Source organism: Pteropus medius, unplaced genomic scaffold (genome assembly GCF_902729225.1).
Source record: "Pteropus medius unplaced genomic scaffold, Ma_sr-lr_union100, whole genome shotgun sequence".
Lineage (NCBI taxonomy): Eukaryota > Metazoa > Chordata > Mammalia > Chiroptera > Pteropodidae > Pteropus > Pteropus medius.
Window position 1 is genome coordinate 4144585 of NW_024356333.1, and position 26369 is coordinate 4170953.

General features: G+C 36.0%; 1 protein-coding gene and 1 pseudogene across 1 annotated transcript in view; one reads left to right on the forward strand and one right to left on the reverse strand.

Annotated features, from left to right (window-relative positions):
- The window catches only part of CNTNAP2 (contactin associated protein 2), a 1613390-nt gene that overhangs the window by 1496225 nt on the left and 90796 nt on the right, over positions 1-26369 (reverse strand). The window lies entirely within an intron of this gene.
- Positions 25202-25320, forward strand: LOC120601579 (uncharacterized; annotated as a pseudogene).

Below are 26369 nucleotides of genomic sequence, written 5' to 3' on the forward strand. Positions count from 1 at the left end.
CCCTCAAACTTTTAGCTTGTATTTATTTCTTATTGGATTTTAGACATTTTATTTAACCCTTCAGATCTCATTTTTCATACGAAATTTGAAGAAAATATCTATTGCAGCATGTGGTAAACCATGGATTTTGTATGTGAAAGAAATTATCTTAAGAGGTTTTCTTATAACATTTTCTATCTTATATTTTAATTGGAATTTTATTGATACTAACACGTGGGTAGCAACTTCGATAGTTGCTATGTTTGAATTATTATTCTAAAAAGTGTTATTCTTTTGTATTTTTAGTATTCAATTATTTTTCATTATTATTTTGACAAGAAATATGTTTCCATAGGAAGCCGAAATACTATAATATTAATAATCGCAACTAAAATATTTTTTTAAAACCTTTCTATCTAACGGCTAGGAATTCCATAGAATAGAGCTGACGGAGATTTAAGGGCAATGATCATCAAGTAAAATTGCATCACGTTTGATCATCCGCTCAACCAATGTGTTCGGTCCTAAAAGAACTGAATCCATCACTCTCTGTCGCACTTGATGACACAGGAACTAACTTTACAGGCAAAGTTCGGGCCTGAGGAAGTCATGCCTATCTGCTGAAGCTGCAAGAACAGAAAAGTCAGAGAGACCTATGAACCCGAGGAGGCTGCTAATAGGGTTTGCTCTCAACGCATTTTAGGCCTGTGTGAATTCCTTCCTTATCGACGACTTCGAAATACCTCTGCGGCTGAATTATGTTCAACAAAATGAACTACATTTTCTGCTTTCGGCTATGACTGACACTGCTGGTAAAGGCCTTTTCTTTTGCCTAGATTTGTGCACAGTCAAAATTAAGGAAGAGATGATGTAAATTCCACTGAAGTGAGTTCATCCTTCTTGTTTCCACTTTGATTCGTCCACACGAGCTTCGCTCTCTGTCAAATCCAGGATCTTGCCATCATGGTGGACCGATCCGGTACAAACATCTTTCCAGCTGCATCATGCCACATCTCTCATAGTCACAGTAAGCCACAAATGCACACTCGCTCCTTTTCATTACTTCGTCTCTATAAAAAAGTCAGACACTCAGCTAGAATTACTCACTACCCAGGTTTGCATTCACGAAACCTGCTTTGAAACATCCTTTACAAACGGCCCAGATGCTTTTTTTCCCCTTAACTCTTTGCATGCTCTATTTGTCTGTTGTTGTCAGCATATTCCTGGGCTAATTTGATTCTAGGTAACATATGGTACTGAGGAAAGCCACAGAAATGTATCTCTTGGCTCACTATTTGCATAATGTCAAATCAGACTCTACTGCTTACTGTTATTATTGATCCCTAGTATGGAATACTAATCTATATCCCTAAACTTCAGTATGAAAAGCTTAAATTTGGCTTATTCATTAGTTTCCTATATTTAGTGGCTACAGCTTAAATATGCCAAAGCATTGCAACTCACGTTTCTGATAACCTTTTTCTCTTATAAATATTTGCTGGACCCTATTGTTAAGACCTTGATTCATCTGACATGCATCCTGTTCTATATATATATTTCATTCATTCATTCATGCATTCATTCATTCATGCATTCATTCATTCATTCATTTCTACTAAATTCCAAAGGGTAAAATATATTGTTTCTCTACGTTTGGCATATACTTCCCTGGTTCCATTTTTTTCTTTTCCTAAAATCCCTTGCCCATCCACCTCTAGCCAAAACCGTACTATTTTTCTGAACCTATCTGAAATGACATGTCTTTCGGAAGTCATGCTGCCAAATCTAAGTGACCCCTTCCTCTCGGTTCCTTCCTTCCGGCTTTCCCTTTCATTTTTTATCATTTTTACTTGATGATACAGGACCTGTATGAAAAGGACAGTGGTGAAAGAAAAGGAACATTAAGAACTTATATGCCAAGGGATATTCTAAGCATTTTCATTAAAATGCACTATCTTATCTCCTTATCATAAAAGACAAGATGTAGTATATTTACAATAAAAGAAAAGGCTTCTTGGAGAAATGCTTAATTCTACAGTTGGGCAGGGAAAACACAAGAGAAGCCTGGAACATCTCATAATCCCCAAAAGTAAGAAAGTGATTCCCCCACCAAAACAAAAGGATGGGACCATCTCAAAAAGATACCTAGGACATAGGGACCAATTAAAAAGAGCCCCCAGTGACCAAATTGTTGGGATAATTTAAATGAATGAATGAAGTTAGTATTGGCTTATAACTAGAAGAATAAATATCTATCAGTCTATACTGACATAAGTGATTGAATCAGTTATGGAAGAAAAGGATAATTATTTATGTATCCTTTTTACTTATAGATCTATTTTACCCATAGATTACACACACATAAATCAGTCCCTTCCCAAAATTTTGAGGGAAAGGGATAGTTTTAGTTACCTAAATTAGTTATATTACCTGTATATTTTGATAATGTTTATCAAATAACTGCTTAGCTTCTCAGGTTTCTTTTCGATATAGACAGAATTTCAGATATACTGCTTAGGTTCTGATGATAATGTGATTCTTTGGGATACTATTAGATTGTCCCCTCCATTACTAATATAGTGCTATTTCAAATTATAGATTTTTCTGTAAAATAATGCCAGCTACTTCACAAGGCTAACAAAGTAAAATCATAGGACTCTTTTTCCAAATATGAGGAAGTATGTATTTATGCATTTGTGATGCCTGGTTTTCATCCTGAAATATTTCAGGAATACTTTATTAACATGCAAGAGGTGTTTGAGCCTCTCTCCTGTGACAAAAGCAGATTTTAGAGCCCGGATGCTTGATTTTAACAGCTAACTCCCTTGATTTATATTTTTGTACAACTTATTTTGAAAAGTGTATATGCCATCTTGTAATACCCCTAGAAAAAAATGGCATGCATATAAAGAAAGTGAAATATTACACTGGTATATGTAGATAGTGGAATACAATATCTCAGAGTCATTAGCGCTCTAGTTTTTTTTAAGGATTCTGATAAAATTATTTCTTAAATTTTAATTTTTATGATTAGCTCAGTCAGTATTAACTATTATATCTGATCATCTCCAATGATCTCCTCCAGTACATCCTACTCTCTTTTAAAGGTAAAGATTAAAAATATACAGCCAGTAATTCAGTTTTGGTTACTGGCATTTCCATCGAAATCTCTCGAGTAATTCTTAGAACATGCACTGGCATATAGACTAAAATATGAATAAACATGGTCCCAACGGTGTTCATACCTGGGGAAGTGTGGAAGGCCTGGCTGAGCAGGCCGACAGGCAGTGACAGCCCCAGCTCGCCGTGTAAGTGGTCCTGACGGTGCCCACAGGACAGATGTTAGCTGTGCCTGACGAACGGCCTCTTAAATTCGTCAGGCTGGGGAAGGAGCAGCGTGGCTAGGAAAGACATTCTCCACAGAGAAGCCCACGTATGCAGAGTCACGGAGGCATGGGATAGAATGGGAAAACTCAGCAGTGGCAAGGACTTGTGCGTGTGTGCACCTCACTGTGTACACTCTGCAGAGGAAGGGCGAGAGACGAAGTGCCAGGGTAGAGGATCACACAGTTTTAGAGTACTATGGCGATTTTTTTGTAAAAAAGGATATTTATTAATTATGTAAATTTGGTAAAGTTCTTTTTCTCATATTCGTTGTGAGAAATCAGGACTGCATATAAAGCTTCTAGTATAAAGTACAGCATTTTGCGGGCAAACAGAAAAGGGTAGAAGTAGCTCTTTTCGCTGTTACCGGTGTTGGTATTATCGTCACGATCATGAAGCAATAATACACTATGGACACATTTTAAGTGGGAAGTTAACACGATCGCATTCGTGGCTAGAATAGGTATGTTTTTATCCCACTGACATTGTTATTGGCTATTAAGTGCTTTCTTTTATTTTTCTTTCTTTTTTTTTCTTCTTTTTTAAAAAGACCAGCCTAGGGAAAGCACAAAACTTAATCGGTCCGATTCTGCATCTGGAAAATGGTACATTGTGGACAAAATGTTCTCTCTGTTCTGGTCTCTAGGAGCATCCACTCCACAAAATTGTTTGCAGACTCTTCCTTATTTCTTTATCCCTAAAATCTAACTAAATTAATAAAATCATTAATTTTGTGCTAGCCCCACAAAACGCAGTGGGTCCTGAAATAACATCGGCCGTTCGGTTTAACGTTGTTTTGTTAGAACATGGATGAGATGCTCTAGGAACTTAATGCTTGTTTATATAAATCGGCCTGCGGTAAAATTGGTTTCATGATATGTGGTTTCATTTAAAGTCACAGAACTTATCGGTGACATTAAGTGAGGACTTACTGCACTTGGGGGGGTGAGGGGCAGGAAGTGTGGTCATAGAAAATAAAGGATGACTATTTAGAGGCTCAGGGCTCTATCTCCAGTAAAAATCCTCATTGGAAAGACTGTGGAGAGCCACGTGTGGACCGTGATGCAGTGTGGTGGTTTGGATTTGGTATGCGTGATAGATGGGGCTGCTGCTCCCAGCTATTTGCTCAGTCCCTGTAACAAGATTATATGGAATCAATTAGGACCACGTGAGGATTCCTGTTCATTTGATGGGAGAGTAAGCAGGGGTCCTCACTGACTTTTGCTTGGCCATGTGACGTTTTGTCCAATGGACCTGAGCGGCCATGACATTTGTTATTCTCATTCTCATTCTCTCTCTCTCTCTCTCTCTCTCTCTCTCTGTCTCTCTTCTTCCTCCTCTCTCTTTTCTCTCTCTCTCTCTCTCTCTCTCTCTCTCGCCTGTCCTATCCTCTGCTCTGAGAACTGCATGGCACAGCTATACCTGCATTTTCACTCTGGGTTCTAGAATCGTAAGTCGCATGAGCCAGCACAGCGCAACTCACTCTGCTGCAGTGTTCACCTAAACAAGAAGCAAGGGTTCGTGTCGTCAGCCTCTGACACTTGAGAGTTCTGTTTTATTGCAAGGACAGAAGAGACTGACCGAGAGGGACTGTGTCCCTCTAGGAGACCTGAAATCTCTTACAGTTCACTGGAAAATCGATTCTGAACTTTCTAATGAACACCAGCATATTTACTCTCTCCACAAATTAAAATCCATGTGAAAATACATGATGCCAAGTCTAGAATTCTGACTCATGTATTAGTTTGAAAACCTTTTGGAAATCACAATGACATATTAATCAAGTTAGCACAGTATGGTCTCTATAACCTAAATTTTCTAGTTACTTCATCCTTTGATTTATACTCCCTTCTCATTCCATTTCCCAGTCAAGATAATAAAGTTAATTAAAATGAACACTTATTATATGTTGTAACTTTTTTAGTTACAGGCAAATAGGAAGATTGAGCTTCAAAATAAAATCTTAATTATTTTATTCTTCATAGTTCTTAGATATTTTATTATAAAATGATATGAGAAAAAGAGGTAAGTTTTAAAATTCCAAATGACATCACATCTGCTTTTGGTTTATAATTGTGCATGTGTTTAAATTTGTGCATATGCAAGACAAAAAAATTCTTAAAACTCTCTTGTAATTAATAAATATTTTAAGAAGTCAGCTTTTCTTCTTCTGGAAAAGAGAAACATTTTCAATGTTATACTATATAATGGAAAAATAAGATAAAGCAAAAATAAATACATACATGTATATGATGTGACATCACAAAATTTGGTAACTGCCATTCATAATAAAGTGATATTTTGTGTAAAACTAAGAAAAAAATCTTACTTATAATCACAAAAATGAATATTTTAAAGGCTAGAATTTTAACGAGGAAGAGTAATTTGATTATATTCTTATGGATGAAAAAATTTTAAAAAGTATGCATTTGTCTATTGTAAGATTATATTTCGTATCATTGTGCTAGTGCTAAATTCTGTGTAGTCAGATAGTCAAGAAAACTAGATATAATATTCTCATTTATATTGCCCTCTTATTTTATATTTTTGTATAAGACTCTATTAACCAAGAAGGTCTAGGTGGAAAGATTGTCACTAATAAAAACGAACTAAATGATTCTCACTTTAAGGAAATATGAGGGGTTTTTTTTTGTTGTTTTTTTTGCCACATTGAGTTCACAAAACTATGATCTTGTTACACTATTGGAAGATAGTGTACATGGTAATTTTACATATTTTTACATACCAGCTAGGCATACTTATTTATATCTCATAGAAATGCTACTCTCCTTGATATAGAATGAATACAATGCCTCCTGATGTTACAAATTTGAGGCCATCAAATATGATTAACAGCCACGTACCACCAGTGCAGCAACCTACACATATCCACATCCAGTCTTGCTTTCTACATAGAGCGGGCTGTGCTAGATACCTGCCTAGTAAGTTACCTGTGTGAATGAAGGCAATGAGCACAGTGATGCAGTACACAGAAGGCCCCGACAACGGAAGGCAAGTCATGGGGTAGACTGCAGGGTGGCAGAGACTGTCAGTAAGATGCCAGGAGTGGGAGATGTAAAGCCATGTGCTACCTGAGGCACCACCGTAGCAGGAGAGGCTGAAGACAGGTTGACATAGCAAATCTGCCTTGTCCTCCACCCATGAGAATTTTAGACTGTGATTAGCCAGTACTGTCCTTGCTAACAGTCTGTTTTACGGTATAAACCACAAAGATGAATAGGAAACACAATCACTGAAAAACACGTAGGCTGAACCAAACGAAACTGTGGCTTTTGCAGCCCAAGAACGCTTGAATAATAATAATATGGGGTTCGATTTCACGTATGATATTAGAAGGTTTACATAAGTCGATTCATGTAATTCTCACAACAAGCCTCAGACAGAGGTATTATTGTCATCTCTTTTTTAAATAGCTGCTGAAATTTGGGTTGCAAGATGTTAAACTAACTCTGACAATAATATTGTAGGTTCTCGTTGGTGTACTATGTTTCTGGTACCTAACAGATTTCATTTATGTAGCTGGTGTTCTAGAGTGTGACTAGAGTATTGCATAGCTTCAAATAAATAAGATGGCCTGGAGTTTGAAAATGAAATATAAATCTTTCCAAACAATGAAGAGAAAAGCGTCTTCATACACACATCTTCGCATCCAGCTCTACTGAAAATTAAAATTTCCTATTTTTTCCTTTCTTTTTGCCCAGAAAGGTCTATCGTTCTTTTAATAAAAATAAGTACAATCTAAATCTTTTTTGACATTTCTAATCTAATGAAGGGACAAGGAAATAAAACGTTGTGTTTCTTGTCATTTTTTTTCTCCAAAAGGCTTTGAAATAAACTTGTTCAGTGATGACAGCATAATAATGAAAAGTGTATAATGAAAACAGTACTCTGACAGGTTTTCAAATACCTATGTGGCGATAAAAAAAAATAAAAAAAATTTTAAAAAAGCAACTCACTGCATGGCAGGACTGAAGGAACTCAGCCCGAAGTCAGAAATGAAGGAAACGACTCTGAAGGAACACATAATGAGTGGCATGTCAGTCATTAACAGACTTGCAGCCGCACGCTCAGGCCAAGGCACAGACCACAGAGTGAGAGACGTGTGTGAGGTGACGTGTGCCATTTCCACACACGGACTCTAGAAGACGGAGGATGAGGGAAAAAAGCAGCTCTATGTTCTGAGATTTCTATTTGCAGAAGAAGTGAAATTTCCTCATTTCAGGGAAGTGATATAGAAGTAAATGGTAATCTGTAGATTTTATTTTGAGCAAGGAGATTAGGTAAAATAGTTTCTGGATGAGAAAACATTAAAGCTCTCCAAAATATTCTGGAGCAAAAATAAATGTGTTTAACAGCTATACTAATCGAAGGTACTGAGCACTTACTATCAAAAAGGAACTATGCTTAGTTAGAATTCATTCTAAACTGATGAGATTGTTATAAGTAAACTCATTTAATAGAAAGGAGCCTCAGAGAATTTAAGCGATTTTTACCAAAAATGAAATACCTATTGTTAACAACGTTCAAATTTGAATCCACATCTTGGTGCAAAATAAGTGTTTTCATGAAATATATTTCCTTTGATCCAGTAATTAGATATTTTAAACAAATAACATACAAAACCCCAGTATTTCGCTTTTCATATCATGCCACTGGTCAGGTCATGAAACATATGTCCCTACCCACTTTTAAAAATCTTTATCACTACTTCATTTCAGATCAGTAAGTCCTGACCAAGAAAGAAGACCCAGAAATAACAGCCATTTGATAAACGAAACAGTTTGATACCGACCTAAGAATACACACGCAGATCCAAAAATCTAAAAGGTAGTCCAGAAATGCATCCCTATCATGTATCAGGATTTAGAATAAATACAGAAGGAATAATAAATTGATGAATAAATGTAAAGGTCAGACAATAATTGCAACTAGGACAACTGAGCTAATTATTTGAGGAGCAATTTTAATCTTCACTTTGCACAACTGAAGAAAGCAATTTTGATAGATTTAATAATTAAATATAACTCATCAAATTATGAAACACAAAAAAAGAGAAGTAGATTACTAAATATCCTTGATGGAAGAAGACTAAGCTTAAACATGGAAGAAATCACAAAGAAAAAAGAGAAAAGAATTACATAAAATTGAAATATTTTGTGACCAAAATAGCAAATATAAAAGTAAAAGAAAATAACAAACTATACATTTATTGTAAATATGAAATTATATCCTATAATACGTTTTTAAATACCTCTTAAAACTGTTAAATAAAAATTTCAGTAGTTAACACACAAGATGAATATACAATTTATAAAACAATAACGACAAATTTGTCTAACTTTTTTTCTTCTACTTTTAAACACAACTCTCTCTCCTTATAGTATTCAAAATTAAGTGAGGGAAAATTAATGATCTTAATGTATTTTCTGATTTATATTTATGGTATATAAGTGAACACTTTATCAGAAACATGCTCAGACACACACACACACGCACGCACACACACAAATAAAATAATTTTCCATTATAAAGCAACATATAAAATAAATAATTTCTATTACAAAACAAAAGTTAAATTACCCAGAGCGGTGGTCCCCATCCTTTTTGGCACCAGAAACCAGTGCTCCTGTGAGAATCTAACACCTGATGATCTGAGGCGGAGCTGAGGCGGTGATGCCAGCACTGCGGAGCGGCTGCAGGTACAGATGAAGCTTCTCTCACTCTCTTGCCACTCAGCTCTTGTCTTGAGACCCAGTTAGGGACCCCTGACCCAGAATGATCTTAAGAACCCATGAAAAATATGGTTTCTAAGGCTTTAAGTGTTTTGGTGGTAATGATAGTTCTGAGTTTATCACAGTAGGTCTCATTGAAGATAAATATTAATCCTTATGACTTTGGGAGGCACATAAATTAAATTCTGTAATTTTAATGGGACAAAGAGATTTTAATCCATATTGCTTGCCAATTTTTTCACATCTTTTCCACATCGGGCTTGAGTGGTAGATCTTATATTCCGATCTAAATAAGAGCTTAAGGCCAAATTAGGGTAATTATTAGAAATTTTCGTGTCATTTCACGGATGGAAATACAACAACTCTACACAAAGACGTTCATTTCATTTTTAGAATTTTCTTTCTTTGAGTCATTTCTTGGCCACTTTCTTTACCTGGATGTCAGCCATGCAACATAAGTTAAACTTCCATTGCCTTAAGAGCACCGCATCTTAGTAAAACTGTCTTTTGACCATGTATGATCGTCCTAGGTCTAGACTCCAGGTCTAGCAGCAGGACTGTGCAGGAGAGGGGGCAAGTTAGGCAGTCATGATGTCCAACTGCCCCAGTGAGAGTGTCCCAGTGCCCCCTGCATCTGTTCCTCGGATGATAATTCAAACATGCGCGCATGTGTGCACATACACAACACAAATGCGTGCGTGCGCGCGCGCGCACACACACACACACACACACACACACACACTCTCTCTCTCTCTTACGAAGCTAGTAGATACTCAAAAGCTTTTGAATACTAATAAATAGATGAAAGGAATTTCTCACATTTTGCTCTTTTTCCTCGTCAACTCATGAATTATAGAGTTGTCTTCCCTTATTTTGCAAGACATATCTATTAAGAGAGGGAACTTCAACAGAAAGCAAAGCAAGGATTAAGAAAAAAGGGGCAATGGAATCACGCATATTAAATTTTTTGTTGTATTACCTTTGAGGAAGGCCATTTTTCCCACATGTTAAATAATTATTTAAAACATTATTAAAGAAAGCATTATAAAACGCTTCTTTTTTTCTTGCAGTCACACAGGATGCTCTTCTTACATCTAAAAGCAATGAAAGAGAATTTTCGCATACGAAAAGTGTGTTTTGAAATTTAAAATATTAAAAATGTCCAAACGATACTGTATTAATAAGTGTAAAATGTAAAAGCTGAACTGGTTAGCCATTGACTGGTAGAGAGTGATAAATACATGTTCAGTTACTGTGATGAATTTAATTTTTTTAGAAAAGGACAATTTCTTTAAAGTACTGCTTCGACATAATTTTCCCTAAGTCCTATATTTTTAAATGATGGAGTCAAATTTAAAATTACAGTTTTAAATTTTAAAGAGGTCACGGAACTCTTATTAGAGTGATAAATTGACTTTAGATTCTGATTGCTTGAAAGCATGTTATAAGTCTTACTACATAAGGAAAAAACATGGACTGTGATTATAGACTGTAAATCAAAAATATCTTACAATTTCCTCCCAAATTTGGAAATAGGTTATCTTTCGAAAAAATGTCATGTTAACATCTTAGGAATCTTTATGATATGAATTATTGTATCTCCTGAATTGTCTTTAAGTTAGTGTAGTGAAAAGTCCAACTAGTTTTCAAGATATTTAGTGGCTGGAGGAAAGAAAATTTTACTACTGAGCAAACAGTCAATGCTTGTGTGTGTGTATTTTCCTAACCACAATAATTACTGTTGGTTGGATAAACAGAGCTTATTTTCATGTGACAGCCTAAGTAAAATTAAATCCTTATGAATGTAAATAATTAAATCCTTATGAATGTAAATTCTTATTTTCACAAGAGAACCCGGCATGCATGAAAATTTTGTTTCTTTAAACGCACCTAATTTTGATAGATTAAAGAGACAGCAGTAAGAGTTTAAAGTCTATGTATATATTTAAATGTCTTGTCTCCCAACCTTGTTTTGATACTCAAGCCATATGCAAACAGCAAACATAAGTTTTAAAGCCCTCAATTTTATGGACGAGCTGCTTTGTACAGTGTTAAATGCCTTTTGTTCAAATTCTGCAATTTCAGTTTCCTCATCCTTAATTCAAGAAATATCTGCTCTGTCTATATCCTAAGGTTATTATGAGATAATGAGATAATATACATATTTTAATGTACATAAATATAAGCCATTATTAATGAATTATTAATCGATGAATATGGTTATGAGTAGTATTTCTCATTAGAGGAAGAGTTCTTCCCTGAAAAATGACTCATTAAGCCTTTATTTCAAGGTAATTGATTTTTCTGTATTATTCCCAGCTTTTATTTATTCATCTATGACTTATAGCCCACTTTACTCCTTCAAAGGCTTAATGTAGCTTACAATGTTAAATGCATATAAAACAGAACGAGAAATAAAAGGTAGATAAAATTCTACTTTAAGTAAGATATAGATACATTCTCATCCAGATATCCTAGAAAAATACATTTCTGTAACTGAGCACAGATTTAGGCCAGAGCTTACTGGAAGCCAAGGGAAAATGTAGAACCTAATAGTCAATACAGTTTACATGTTTAAAAGATCATAAAACTACCAAGAGATGAGCATAGTAGGTGCTCAATAAACATTTATTAAAAATGGCTAAATAAGGAAGTTAACCTGGAAAGATATTCTACTCCATCTCATGTCTCCTGACATTAAATATTAGATATAACATATCATGTAAATTTTTTAAATTAAATTTATTGGGAGTAACATTGCTTAATAAAATTATATAAGTTTCAAGTATATAATTCTTTATCATCTGCATATTGCATTCTGTGTTCACCACCCAAAGTCAAATCTTTCATCACTATATACTATTATATAAAGTTCATTGGGTGACATAATTGTTACTTTACAGACTATATAAAACCTTTTGATGTGCATTTGATACTGCCCCTTCATAAATTTAACTAAGTCATAATGCAGTGAAGGCATTCTATAAGGATTTCTACAATATTTTAGTTTTTAGAAAATTGATTTCCATGAATCCAATTTAATGAACTTAGAGGAAAGGTTAATTAATGTTTCTGAGACATGCTGCATCTCATTTTGGCAAATGTTTGTAAATATTCAGGTTTAATTGTGATTTCATTTCCAGTGCTTGCTTGATGATATTAACCAGGTTGATTCATGAACTGCTCACCGACTTTGACTGTAAGACATGTGTCATATCTAACAGTGTTGACTTGAAAATTAGGAATCTGACCTGAAATCTTGCTCATAACAAGACTGCACAGCATACATGGAGGCTGGAAGGAAGTCTGATGACTGACTGTAAGTCGATGGCTTCATTGTCTACAATGTTAGCACTTAAGGGAAATCTGAAGGTTATCTCACCGGTGACATTTTCATTTTTCACTTGGGAAAACTGTGCTTAAGGGTTGACTGTGACTCTTTCAAGGTCCTAGTGCTGGTCATCCTTCTTGTGACGCTACTTTTATTTTAATAATTAATTTGGTTGTGGAATGGGGCTTTGCTTGTTATTCAGTAAATGTTAGAAATCGGCAGAAAATGAGACAGAATTTTGAATTGAAAATGGATCACCAAGAGAACTATTATCTATTTAGGCACAAGACTGGTGATGCAGAAAAATTAAACCAAGGGGAAAATGCCACTGGAACCAAAGACTAGAGTGCAGAATTAAAAATACCTGTATTACAGCATTAGTAATTTAAATCTAATCATTGTTGCTGCTCTCAGAATTTTGTGAACTTTTTTGTTTCTAAATTATTCTAAGTCTCTATCGATTCTAAATCTAGAACATTTTCCTGCAGATATTATTCCTTGCCTTAGCGTCATATTCTCCAAATTCTTCCCAATGCTCAAATTGCATTCCTTCTGTAGCGGATTCTAACCATACTGTCCTTCGCTTCTCAAAATGGAAAGTAAGAATTACTTATCGCCAGTCAGCAAATCCCTTTTCTGTAATCGTGGAACATTTTGTGTGCCTTTCGAACAATGGTTTTCTTTTCGATCCTCTAATTTTTAAAGTCTCTCGTTTTGTTCTCTACTGTCCAACCTTCGGACACTTGCTGCTGTCATTCCGTCATCAAGCTCTTCACACTGCCCTTAAGTTTTTGATGCTAAATTAGAACAGGCATTTTCATGACTGTAAAACTGTGTGTCTTGACATCTAACTGTTCTGTTAACTCGCTTAAAAATCATGCTTTTAAAAAACTACCTTCGTTCTTTACTCCTATTTCCTAAAGATGATGTAATGCATTCTCAATTCTAAATGGAAAGGGTAGCTTTCTGAAAATATTTTTTGCAGAAAATAAATATTTACCATAAGTATCAGAAATGACCCCCTTTGCAACACCATCTAGGGTCTTAATCGTGCCAGAGTAAAATCTGGGAGAATGTGAGTATAGAGTATAGAAATTTTATATTTCTCTCCTTTTGTGTTTCAACATTGGAAGTAAAAACCAGTATAAACAATCCCGCTTTGTGGACAAAGACAGACATTTAAATATGAAACTGTAACCGATTTATACTGCTTTGCAGAGTAACACTGTTTTTCCCTAAGTATCTAGAATCTCAAAGGATGTTCATTCCTCAGAAAAGTTGATACACTTTTATGATCGAATAAATTCGAAAAATTCTGGTTTAAAGAGACATCGGTAAATATGGGTCATCTCAGAGCCTTTAATATGCTAATGTGTTTATGTGTTTTGTGAATCACCAAAAGGTTTTAAGTTGCCCCAATAGTGCTATTTCTTAAATACATTTCACCTCGGAACTTCCTGGCCCTAATTCTCTCTGAGTAGTGCTTTGGCAGAAGCTACAGCAGACATTTAGGACTGCAAGAATAATTACCCTTTAATTCCTTTCAAGTGCATGGCCTTCGTTCATATGTAAAGATCATGTAACTTATGAATTGCTCCAAAACATTCAAAGTGCAAAGTGTGCCAGATTTCATTACCTTTTTTTTTTCTAAATCAGAATAATTGGTCCAAATTATCCACTCGATAAAATCAGCAAGAATTGTCGGTATTTACCATCTGTCATGGTTCTCGCTGCCTCCTTGTACGTGAACCCTGATGGGTCACTGTTCCGCAGGGCTCGGTTGAGGCGCTCTTGGTTCATTTAGAGTGGTGACTTCTCTGACAATATCTCCTCCCTCCAGATCAACTCTGACTACAGGGATCTTTTCTGTGGCTCCAGAGCTAAAGTCCTATTAGGCCACAGAGCCACCTCCCCCGAGGCCATACCCTCCTTGTACGGCCATGTGTATGGCTATCATCTTGTCATCAGATGTGTCTCATCACCAAAGGCATCAAACTTTCTTTCGCCCTCTTGTTTTAGGCCCCTCCTCTCTTTTTCTCAAAATACCCGCTTTAATACTTTCCCTCTCCAAAACTCAGCTTAATTGTCTGAAATGCAGAAATGAATGCAGTCCCGAGCTGTTGCCCACACCTAACGCTCAGCCCCGAAACATGAGACGTCTGTCAACTCCCTGCCAAGGCAAGGTATCTCACATCTCCTTTCGGAGGTGAAGACAGAAACTCTCAGAGTGAAATCAGCAAGAGACTGATTACTTTATTCATAAACGTACAATCTTATTAATAAAACAATCTACCTTGGGGGTGGCTCACACAGAGTTTGGTGTACATACCTCGGATTCACGACACCAAGTGCTCAGAAGATTCTAGTTCTCCGAAGAAGGAAATGTTTGGTTAACTTGCTATTCTCGCTGGCTAAATATAAGATTGATAATAACCCTGCATTTATGATCTCATAAAAAGAAAACTTTAACAACAGGAAAGTCAGAGGTATATATCCCAGCTTTTGTTTTCTGTTTTGTATGCAGCAAAATCTATCATGATATCTTTTTTTTTTTTAATTTAAAGAAAGAAAACAGAAACAAAGGCATTAAAATATAACTATGTAGCATTCTCATTTCAGTTTGGTAAAATAATGAATTAAAAGAAATAAAATCTCATTAAAGTTTTTAAAAAACTTTAAAACACTCAAATTGCAAAGTACTTTGAGTACTTTGGTGAGTTTTCTCTGTAAAACAGAACTCATTTATTTATTTAAAAAATATAAGTAGAGCCTTCCATATAATTGCTATTTTCACTCAAATTTTCCACTGTAAACACGACATTAATAAATATTATTCAGTGTATCAATTTATAATAGATAAAAATAAAGAAGTCTCAAATCTTTTTAAAAAACACTTAATTTCATCTGAGGAATTATCCTGGTCATTTTGACTCCTAATTCTAATTAATTTTTGGTGAATAAATGGGCAATTTTAAGAACAAAAAAATGAGGCCATAACTAATTTAAAAGAAGTGCCATGTTGTTTTACGCACATCAGGTGACAATATTATTTTGTGAGATGGATGCTACAAAGGGACATAGTGTATCTGGACTGAATTTTGAGTTTAGGTAAATACAGAGTTCCAGGACTAGTGACATTTTCCAAAATACACTGAATATAAAAGCAGAGGGAATGACAATTGATTTCTTTTCAAATATATACACATACGTATAGTTTCATACGAACGGTGGGTCAGAGAATAATTGATGGATAATTAGTAAGTTGATAATTGGTTATACGAAAAAGCTGACGCAGTAAAGCCTCTGCTGATTTTGTTTTAATAAGAAGGTAAAAACAACAGAAGGAAGAATAACTTACTCTGCTTGTAAAAGAACTGTTACATTGTGTTCATGCACCCACAAACGCTGGCAGGGTCCTACACTCCCGACTTCTGACTCGCTGAGAGCTTTCTCCTGCAGCCATGGTCTGTTGACCTGAAAACATCATGGCTGGAGGATACAGGAAAGATAACGACGCTTGGGAGCTATTGAGAGTAAGGTATTGAGAGTAACTATTGAGAGTAAGGTATCAATACCCCAGATCCCTCATGTCCCAGAAGAGGTAGCTCTGATGCGAGTGTCTCATGCCAGTTTCCAGCTTCCCAGCGGGATTAAGGGACAGACACCTACAGTGATTACTGGCTTGATGAGGCTCTGCTGGCTGCCTTCCCTTTCCTATCTTCTATTTCCCTGCCACATGAATTATGGGGCCTAGGATGCTTGTCTCACGGCCTGTTTCCGGGAGAGCCAGATGAAGGCTGAACTCAAAGGCAGCACGAATAGCAAGTCAGTGGAGACACTCTCGGTGTCAGGAACTGGAGCAGAGAGTAAAGGAGAAAATAGAGACAGTCTCTTACTTGGCCCCAGCCCTACCTCAACCTACAGTTCTGATGCTCCTCTCCCACAAAAAAAAGATGGGAAGAATAAGTGAAATTACCTAAATTCTCACCCTTTTTTCTCTTGCCTCTTTTACAGTTTTGATACCTGACTTAAGTCATATCTTCTATCTATCGCCATTTTGCTGTCATCTAAGTGAAATGGGTCCTTTTTCTCTTCCCTACTCGAATTCCTGTTTCTTCTCCTTCAGCCCTATAAACAGACCCTACGGAGGGAGGGCCATACTTTGGCCCGGGCTTTTTGCGAATGCTTAATTTGCAAAAATTAAGATCCAGCTTCCCAAGGAATAAATAGAATTCTTAACCAATTTCGATATTACTCAAAGATATGCTGAATATGAAATCAGGCAGAAGGACAACTGAATCCTCTCAAATCTGGTGCTAAAATACTCAGAGGTTCTTAAAAACATTTTTTTACTATACATGGAACGGCTACATGCTAATGCTTCCAATGTTTGTATCTATTCGATATTTCACGAGTGTAGTGTACATTGAAGTGTGAGTTCTCGATTCCTGCAGACCTTAAAAAGAGCACAGAATATGCTCTGGGGAGGCTTCTGTTTCTTATTTAGTGAACTGCTGCTGCTTTATCTTGTTTCAGACTGACACCAGACTTGAGATTAGACTTGAAAGCTCACTGGCTAGTTATAAGTTTAAATTGCTTTTGAGGTAAATAGTTTTCTGACTATTGTTGCCATCTGAGAATTAAATTCTAAGATCCACCCTTTATCAAAGGCAAATCTCTGAAAAAGTCAGGTAAACTGAAAACAACTTCTCTTGGACAATATTTTTTAATTTTACATACTTCTGTGTTAGTGTCTGCAACATTTCATTACATTGATTTGATAGGATTCTTTTCTTTTTTTTTTGTTAGAGCTGTTTGTGAGGAGATTCAGGATTGCATACTCTAACACGTGTAGATTAAATTCTATAACGCACAACTCTCACGCCGATTACATTTTTATTATTATGTAACAGAGTGAGGGATAATGTAATTAATTAGGCTCTTGTCTGTCTGCCTAATGGACTCTAAAAACTAAGGTAGCAAAAAACAGTGCTTTCTGTATGCTCTCCTGTATCCACAATGTGTTCTTACAGTGCCAGTCACGTAACAGGTGCAAGATAAGTAAGTTTTTGACCGCATGTATTAATAAATGCATAGAGTCATTAGGAAGATAGAATAGTTGTCAAACAAGATTATGCCTTGATTTGAAATACTGGAATAAATAATGCAGAGTGTGCTCAACGGGATGAGAGGTGTTCATTCAGTAGCAGAAACCTAGAAACAACGGTTTCTTACAGGCAAATATCAGATACCTAGTCTCGCTTCAAAAGATGAGGGGTTCTGGCCCAAAGACTCAAGAATCTTTTAGTAGGTGTATTCCTATAGGTAGATGAAAAAAAAAATAGTTGAACTATACACATTTCCCAATTTAAAATTCATCAAACAACCTTCAGATTTTAATTTAGTTTTCTATTTACTTTTTCCCAGGGGGAGAAATGTATAAGTCACGCAAAAATGTAGGCTGAGAGCACTTTTTATTGCAAATAGATAATTTGTCTATTTCTTTTACATACTGAGGCTCTTTTTACCTTGGATCTTATGAGTTCCAGCTAAATGCGTTCTAGTATTAAACTAGTTCTTTTTCTGAATGAGTTCCTTCCCATTCTGCATGAGTGGAAAAGAAAATATTAAGAATGCTGAGCCTAAAGGTGTATGATACCTGTTCAGCCTCCTGCAGGAAATCCCTTCAGCATAAGAGGCCATGATATGTACCGCCCAATGCCACCCTTCACTCTATCCCCACACGCACTTCATCAAAGCAATTACAGCCTGTGCTGTGGTCTAGTAGAAAGAGCTTCACTCGAAAGGTTACTCACTTACGAATTAAACTTATCTGGTCTTGAGGGGTTCAAATAGGACACAGAGAAAGAATCATTTAGCTGGTAGTAGGATCTGTAGACCAAGTGGCATAATTTCCGCTGACGACACTGTAATTTGCTTTTATATTTTGTGTTCGCTTTCTACATTCATATATATGCACTTTGTCCTTTCTCTAAGTCAGCAGATATGTGAGTTACTAAGATATTAGAAGTGAGCAGATGTTCAAGGATAAAAAATGTTTAACGGAAGATGGGGTGACTGCGTTGCTGAAAACAGAATTGGTAATGCAGAGGTTAAGCAGAACGAGCCACAATAATAACAGAAAACAGGTTCTCTCCTGTGGCTTACCCAGATTTGGTGACTATCACGATTTAGTTTTACCTAGTTTCTGAACTGAGATCTAGATGTACTTTATTTTTTTTCTTTTTGGTTTGCTTCCTTAATCCATATGTAACCTCAAAATAATTTCCCCATTACTTGACACGTCCTCAGTGAATCTATATTTCCTGTCATTGTAAGAACCAAAAAGACCCACTAAATGCCAATTATTGGATGCCCATAATGTTCCAGGCATTCTCTGAGGATCTTTAAAATATATTAAATACATTAAAATATATTAACTTATTTAGTCTTCACAGATACATTGCCTAATGAAAATTGCTTTATATAACTTGTCCATATTTGTACAGATAACAAGGAGTGGAGGAGGCATTCAAATCTACGGTTACGTCACTCCAGAATGCAGCTATAGCCACCCGCCAGTGACAGCCATTGGCTGCCATCGTTCTAGAAATTTTCATTTCCATTTACTGACATTGTCTTCATTCTTTATCCATCCAAAGGAAGAACACTGTAAAGCATCTTTACTGCTTATAAACTGCAACATAAAGTAAGGTGCTGATGGACATGGGGAGGTGCAATGGGACATTCTCTGTCATTTTGTAACATGGTACGATGTCCTTTCTAGGCTGATGCCCGGTTACTCTTCGGTCAAGGGAGGGCTCACCTCCGAGGTTCCTGGGCATTTATGCTTTCCTGCTCCCGCCAGGTACCGCTCTAAAGGAGAGCAGAAGCCTTGCGGCACTTCCAAGGTCGACAAAACCTCTGATGCCGGATGGAGTTGTACCCTCGCCACCCTTAGTTTCAGGACCTAGGGTGTCCTTGACTATAAGTTAGAGCATCCTCAGGTTTGAAACATAGACCAGCTCTAAATAGCAAGTTTCGTCCAAACTTTTATTAGATCACAACTCAACAGGATATTTCATATGCATTGAGGACAATTCATTTAATCTCTTGTTTTCAATGGAATTTTCAATTCTTTCAATTGGAAAAATGCCTGTTACTCTTCTGGCCATTTACTAAGATGCTTATTTAGTTACTTTTGTTGAATGGCTGAGAGATGTCTTTTGCTTGGTAGTTTAGTCAACCGTATTCTAGCTATTCATATGTAACCCTTACTTAATCATGCTGAACTTTACTTTCCTTGTGAGAGGAATACAGGCTAGCAGTGATGATTTTCCAGAATAGATGTTTTTTTTTAAAAAGAATAGGAACTACAACCAAACGAATTTAAATTCTAACTGTATTTGTCCCATTTTTTAAATTTTTAAATTGAGAATGTAAATAAATCTTTGTAGGTTGAAAATGAACTCTAGCACGAATGGGGTTACTGCCAAATGTTGACTACGTCATGCAGCAGAAGCAGTTTTGAAAAGCAGACACGATTTTATGAAGCTTCCTTCCATACTCGGGGCCATATACAAAAACTGTAATGTCAGACGTTATTCTCTCCCAGGGCACAGAATGCATCAACACACTTTTATAGGGCGTCCTCATGTGTAACCCTATAACCTCGGCTACATCACTGCTTCCCGAAATCCCTTAAAACCTATAGTGTTCGGATTAGGCTGATGTTGTTCAAACCCCTATCTGGAGCAAGGGGGATCCTGAAGAATGGATGGCTTCAGGACACAATTCATGGAGTGTCCCTCACCCCCAATGCCCCTGTCACTTCCCCTATTTTTGGAATTGGAACTTTGAGGAAGGATTTACTTGGAAAAAAAAAAAAAAGGTTTCATGGCTTAAGAAGACAAACAGAAGTTTGTATACCATTGAGACAAGATGTTTATTCTTTTCTCATATTCCAGTTCTTTACCCCCCATGGTAATTTTCGTGCTTCTACGCCCTGCCTTTTTATTTAGAAGGGGAAAAACCGTGTTGCCATAACTGTTCGCTAAATTTTTCTCGATTCAGTACTTGCAGTGCTCCACTCTGCTGGTCTATTTTGTTTTGTTCTAGAAACTCTATCATGGGGAGACAGACCGAGAGATATATAAATTTTATATGAATATTAATCTTTTTAAAATCATATGAAATGGTTCAGTGATCTAATAGATAGAGAGTTTTATTGTACCGATGCATGCGTGATTGGAAAGATAATTACATAAGATTAAATTCCTTTTCTCAGCCAATCAGAAATGAGATCTCATTTATTTTTATGACTTATAATAAACTTTGTGGATGAAAAATTGTGCTGTTAATCTCGAGTGCAATGACAGAAATAAAATATTATGAATAAAATTTTTCCTTGTGCTTCCTGGGCAAAAAAATATATGGTCTCTATTTACTGGAATCATCGAAATGCTGTATTCATAATTTATAGAATAGAATAGGAAAATGATAAAACAAGGATATTACACAAAGTAATGAAATGTGGATCACATTTATCTAAGAGGAAATTAATGTTGGTAATTATTTGAATATAAGGAAAATAATTTTATACTACACAAAGTAGATTTGAATTTTTAGCAAGACATGGTATTCACCTAATACCTGATGAGCCTGCTTTGTAGAAATAAGAGTACAGTAAAAATAAAGGCTAACAGTAATGATTTTCCAGAATAGATTTTTTTTTTAAAGAATAGGAACTACAACCAAACAAATTTAAATTCTAACTGTATTTGTCCCATTTTTTAAATTTTTAAATTGAGAATTTAAATAAATCTTTATAGGTTGAAAAATGAACCTATCATCCAACATTTATATAGTATTATATCCCGTATCATCCAACATTTATATATATTCACTATCTGCCAAGCTGTGATTGACGTATTTGTCATGTACTAATTCATTTAACCTTTACTATAACTTTGTGGGTTTTGTACCATCTCCATAGAACAGATGAGAAAACTGAGATTAAGAAAACTTGTTCCAGTCACACAGCTAGGAAGCCACGGTGCTGCGGTTTCATTTAAGCTGTCCTAGACCCTAAACGATACTTTCAACTGTCATGTCCAAAGTCTCCCTGTTCCCGCTCGCCAGCGTCAGATGCGTGGCGTCAGTTCACTCCTGGATATGTCCAACTAGAGCACGATAAGCACTTGGAACGTGCGTTCTCAAAACGAGTCCTTCAGATTTCTTATTCTTCTCGCTTAATCGCGCCCCTTCTGCTGCAGGCAACAATTTGTAAGGAATAAAATGAATAAAACCCAATGAAGTCTATTTCCTTTTTACTGTCACCACATGCAATTTTAAACTCCATCAGTGATCAAACACTCCTCTCTTGTGAGAATGACTGCTCCCCCAGCCAACCTCCCGTCCGCTCACAATGATTCTTACGTGTCACTTAATGCCGATCCTTCTCCCAAGTTGCTGTTTCCATTAAACAGCATTCAGCCCCAAACTCAAGAGTTATCACAGAAGCTACCTTCCTTTCTGTAGTATCTCTGGATGTCCAACAATCTAAATATTAACTCTTTTGGTATTTCTAGCATTGGTGCTCAGCCCACCCCCTTCTGGTAATTTTTGATAGGTACTTATCGACACGATCTTTATGTAAATTCAATGTTCTCATTATTAAAAAAAAAATGCATTAACTAAATTTTCTAAATTATAAAAATATAAGAAAATACAAATCGCCTACAATTTCAAGAGTCAACCAATATAACATTTTTGAAGAGCTTCTTCCGATTTCTTTCTGTTCTCCCCTCCTCTCCTCTGTCCCCTGTCCCATCTGTCTGTCTGTTGTCAATGCATAAGCATATTTTATGAAATGAGATGTTATCCATAGTTTCACTGACTGTATTTTTTCACCTATTTAGTGTAAATAAGAGAATTCAGAAGTCAAAGGAGATAACTGTTTTTGTTTCAAACGTTAAAGTTCTTAAAATAATAAAACAAACGTGTGCTTGTTATTGTCGAAAATTTGAAAAATACAAAACAGAAGCAAGAAGTAAAAATCATCCATGGTCCTATGGCCTGTTCACGACACCATCGACGAAAGTGGCCCACCATTTCTGACCTAGATAACTGCTTATCGTGCTCTAATTTGCATCCCTGTCTCGGTCAATTTTACCCTCACCTCTCAATCTACCATCCACGCTGCTTCCAGTATGATTCTGTTTTAAATTCTACAATGTGATGACACTGCTCGCTTGAATTGCCATTCCTCTACCCTCTGACTTTACCATACGGTATGAATTACCCCCACGAACCATGCTTTCTCAAAGAGACTTCCCCCACGTCACTTAATATGCTTCATTCCTCAGCCCCGTAGACGGAAGTTGTGTATTAGGTAAGGTTAAAAACCCTCACAGGACTGGGGCAGAATCTGAGAGCAATGAGGTTGGGTCACTACCTCATCGAGACGTTGGAACTACCTTGACATTTCCCCATTCAGGTCAAGATGGCTCTGGGAAATGAGATTAAAGCTAACCACCTGGATGACGGGGAGCTTTGGGAACCAGCAGAAATTAAGACTGGCTTTGAAAGAATGAGACAAGATTACAAAGAATTGAGAAGTCAAACAAAGGAGATTGAATTTAGGTTAACAATAAATACAGTAGCAGGATTTTGGCTAGGAAGGGATTATGTGAAATTGTGTTTAAAAAATAAGCAGCCTATCTTGGACAAGGACAGTAGACTAGTGGTTACCAGAGGGTGGGGGGTGGTAGATGGGGTAAAAGGGGTCCAATATGTGGTGACAGAAAGAAATCAAACTATGGGTGCCTTCCTGTTGAATTGTACACCTGAAACTTATTGGATTTGATTAACCAATGTCACCATAATAAAATATTTTTAAAAAATTGGATAAAAAATAAGATAAAAATTGGATAAAAAGGATATAATTGTTAGATATGTTTGTAAAATTATTCTTACTGTCACTGCCAGCAGATTAGACACTAGAGGAAGCAGAATCATAAAAGTACAACATTAAAGATCTAGAGAAGATTCAATATTAGTACATCATTGAACCAATTACAACGAGAAGGTGAGGCTGGAAATGTGGACGTGATTTTAAGGAAGAACAGATCATTTTAAACCAAAGCGATTTTTACCATATTTTTGTAAACGTCACGTTTAGTTAAGCAGTGAAGGAAAGAATACAGACACTTTTGTAATTTTTTTCCCAATCAATTATTTTTCATTAAGTATTCTATGTTCCAATCTGTGTGGGGCATAAAGAAATATGGTATTTTACAATGCTCTTGAGGAATTCAAATAATATGGGGAAAAAATTTGTTTGATATTCGCAAAACTATTAGAGACCAATGTACACTCAATAAGGGCTGTGAGAATACAAGAAATAAAAATCTCTATGGACCTGTGTAGTTGGAAACTCTTCCCAGAGAAGAGCCTGGACTGAGGAGTGAAAAAATGAATAGCGTCCGGAGAGATGGAGGAAACGATCACATCTCAAAGGGAAACATTTTTCCAGATATTCTGAAACATCGTGGATATCATTAACTCATTAGATATTTCAGGGATGTATATCAACTATGAAGGACACCTATATGATGGATAGTCTTTACATACAAGCGGTTACTTTTAACTTATATCGGGCAAATTTCAGTAAAAATTGACTTGCTTAAACTTAAAAAATAACAATGACATGGCGGATTAGATTAGGAGGAAAGTGGCTGATTTCAGGCAGAAAGACAGTGTGACGATGACAGGGGACAGGCTCGCACGATAAAAGGGAAAATAACAGACATCCCACCAAACTGTCACCAGCGTCAAAGCTTGAGCCCTGTTTGTATACTACCAATGCCCATCATCATCATGGCACATAGTAGGTATGCAGGAGTTTTTTTCCTAATTGGTTATGTTGGCTTAAGGTATTCAGTCCCCTCAGCTTTCTAAGGTAAATGCTGAGTCTCATTTACCTATGTGTTCTAGGATTCCCACTGGAAATCTGGTTTGTAAATTGGAATCCAGCTGACTGTCCACTGCAACCATACCCATGGGACAGGACATTTGCCACTTTGAAGAATTTATATACAGTAAAATAATTTCACTCATTTTAAAAAAGAAAAGTCTTCCTGGATGCTATGTGGTTTTGAGTATTTTTTTCTATGCACTTTCTAATCAAAGTCTAATTATTTTTGTTTGTCATTATTTAGAGTAGTTTATGGGACAAATTTGCTTTGAAAAACTTATGGGTGTTTAGAGTTGTGTTTTTATTTTAAGTTTTAGTTTATTTCCTTGTTGACTCTACTTAAAAGCATTCTGTATAACTTTAAACAGTGTTGCTAGACTCTAAAGTGATTTTCAGTGTTCAAAGTGACTTTCTAAAAGCTATTTCTTTGATCATTTTCTCCACACAATTTTCTGATATTTTCATACTTCTATTTTTGTAAAAAAAAAAAAAAAAAGTAATGCGATCCCTTAGTTTTCCCTTTCCATGGAGAATTTAATTGAGTGATCAATCACCAAAACAAAGTGCTCTTCTTTCTGCAAGGGCACATTTTTATTTATTTATTTATTTTTTTACACAGGCCTACCCAATTTGAAGCCCCATTTGGTAAATTATTTTTTGTCTATTGATGAGGAAATACTAAGGAGACCAAGATAAAAGATACATGAATTATCCAGTTCTTAATGAGAAACAAACATACGAACATATTCCTTGATAAGAGTTAATGGTAACAACATAGTCTACTGCCATGCCACCCTGAACAAGCCCTATCCCGTCTGATCTCGGAAGCTAAGCAGGGTCAGACCTGGTTAGTACTTGGATGGGAGACCACCTAGGAAGATCAGGTGCTGTAGGTGTAAAAAATAAAAAAATAAGGGATTGTAAGCTGACAAGGTCCTTGCAATCTGTGAGGTCAACCAAGGGTTGCCTCCCCCTAAAAAATAAATAAATAAATACATAAAAATTAGGGCTTAGGGTCATATATGATATCTTCACTGCAAAAAAGTTAAACTGTTCATTATAACACCTTATAAAAAAATTAAGCAACACTCCGGTACTGGCATTCTGCTCCCGCCATAGGACTATGTTCATTTCCTGACCAGAATATGGCCGCTGCTAATTTGATGCTGTATGACAGATAGAGATGGATGAAATTTTTCCAAAAGTCTGATCTTGCCATAATCAAAATGAAGAGTGTACTTAATGGAATATGCACTTCTGATCAGGTGAAAGCTTCTGGTTATACAAACTTTTTGAGGGAAAGAAAATAAAAAGCAAGGACGCTAAATAACACTCTGAATAAAATTCTACTGGCCCTGAACTAGATTTGTAAAAGGACAATTTGCACCAAAGAATGTTATGTTCCGGCTACTGATGCTAATGGAGGAAAATGTTTTTTAAATGCTTAGCAGATGTTTAGTAGTTTTATCATCATCATTACCCACAAGTTATGCTAAATTATGTAAATCAGTTGTGAAATTTAAAGCTTATATGTATTAAATATACTTTGCAACTATTTCTCTCCATTTGGCTCTTTAGGATAAAGAGGTAAGTGTTTATTTTTTTTTATTAATAAAAATATTTTACTGCAAAGGTTACTATTTCTTCCCTCTCTGGGTAGCTTTCATAGGTACATTTTAATTACTGAAATAAAAGTGGGAAATGCAAATTTCTCAGTTTTATTTGCCCTATATTTTCACTTACACCTGTTTAGAAGATATTCTTAACTCCCAAATTTGTCCCTAGTTAAAATGGCCAAAGTTATACCCTTCTGTATTCCAACCCTGTTCAGTAAGAAAACAAAATTTTGCATGTCCCAAATTGAGTCTATTATTTTTTGCCTAAAACCCTTCTCACTCTCACTCACCCGCATGAGATAACAGAATGAGCCCATCCCCCCAGTCTC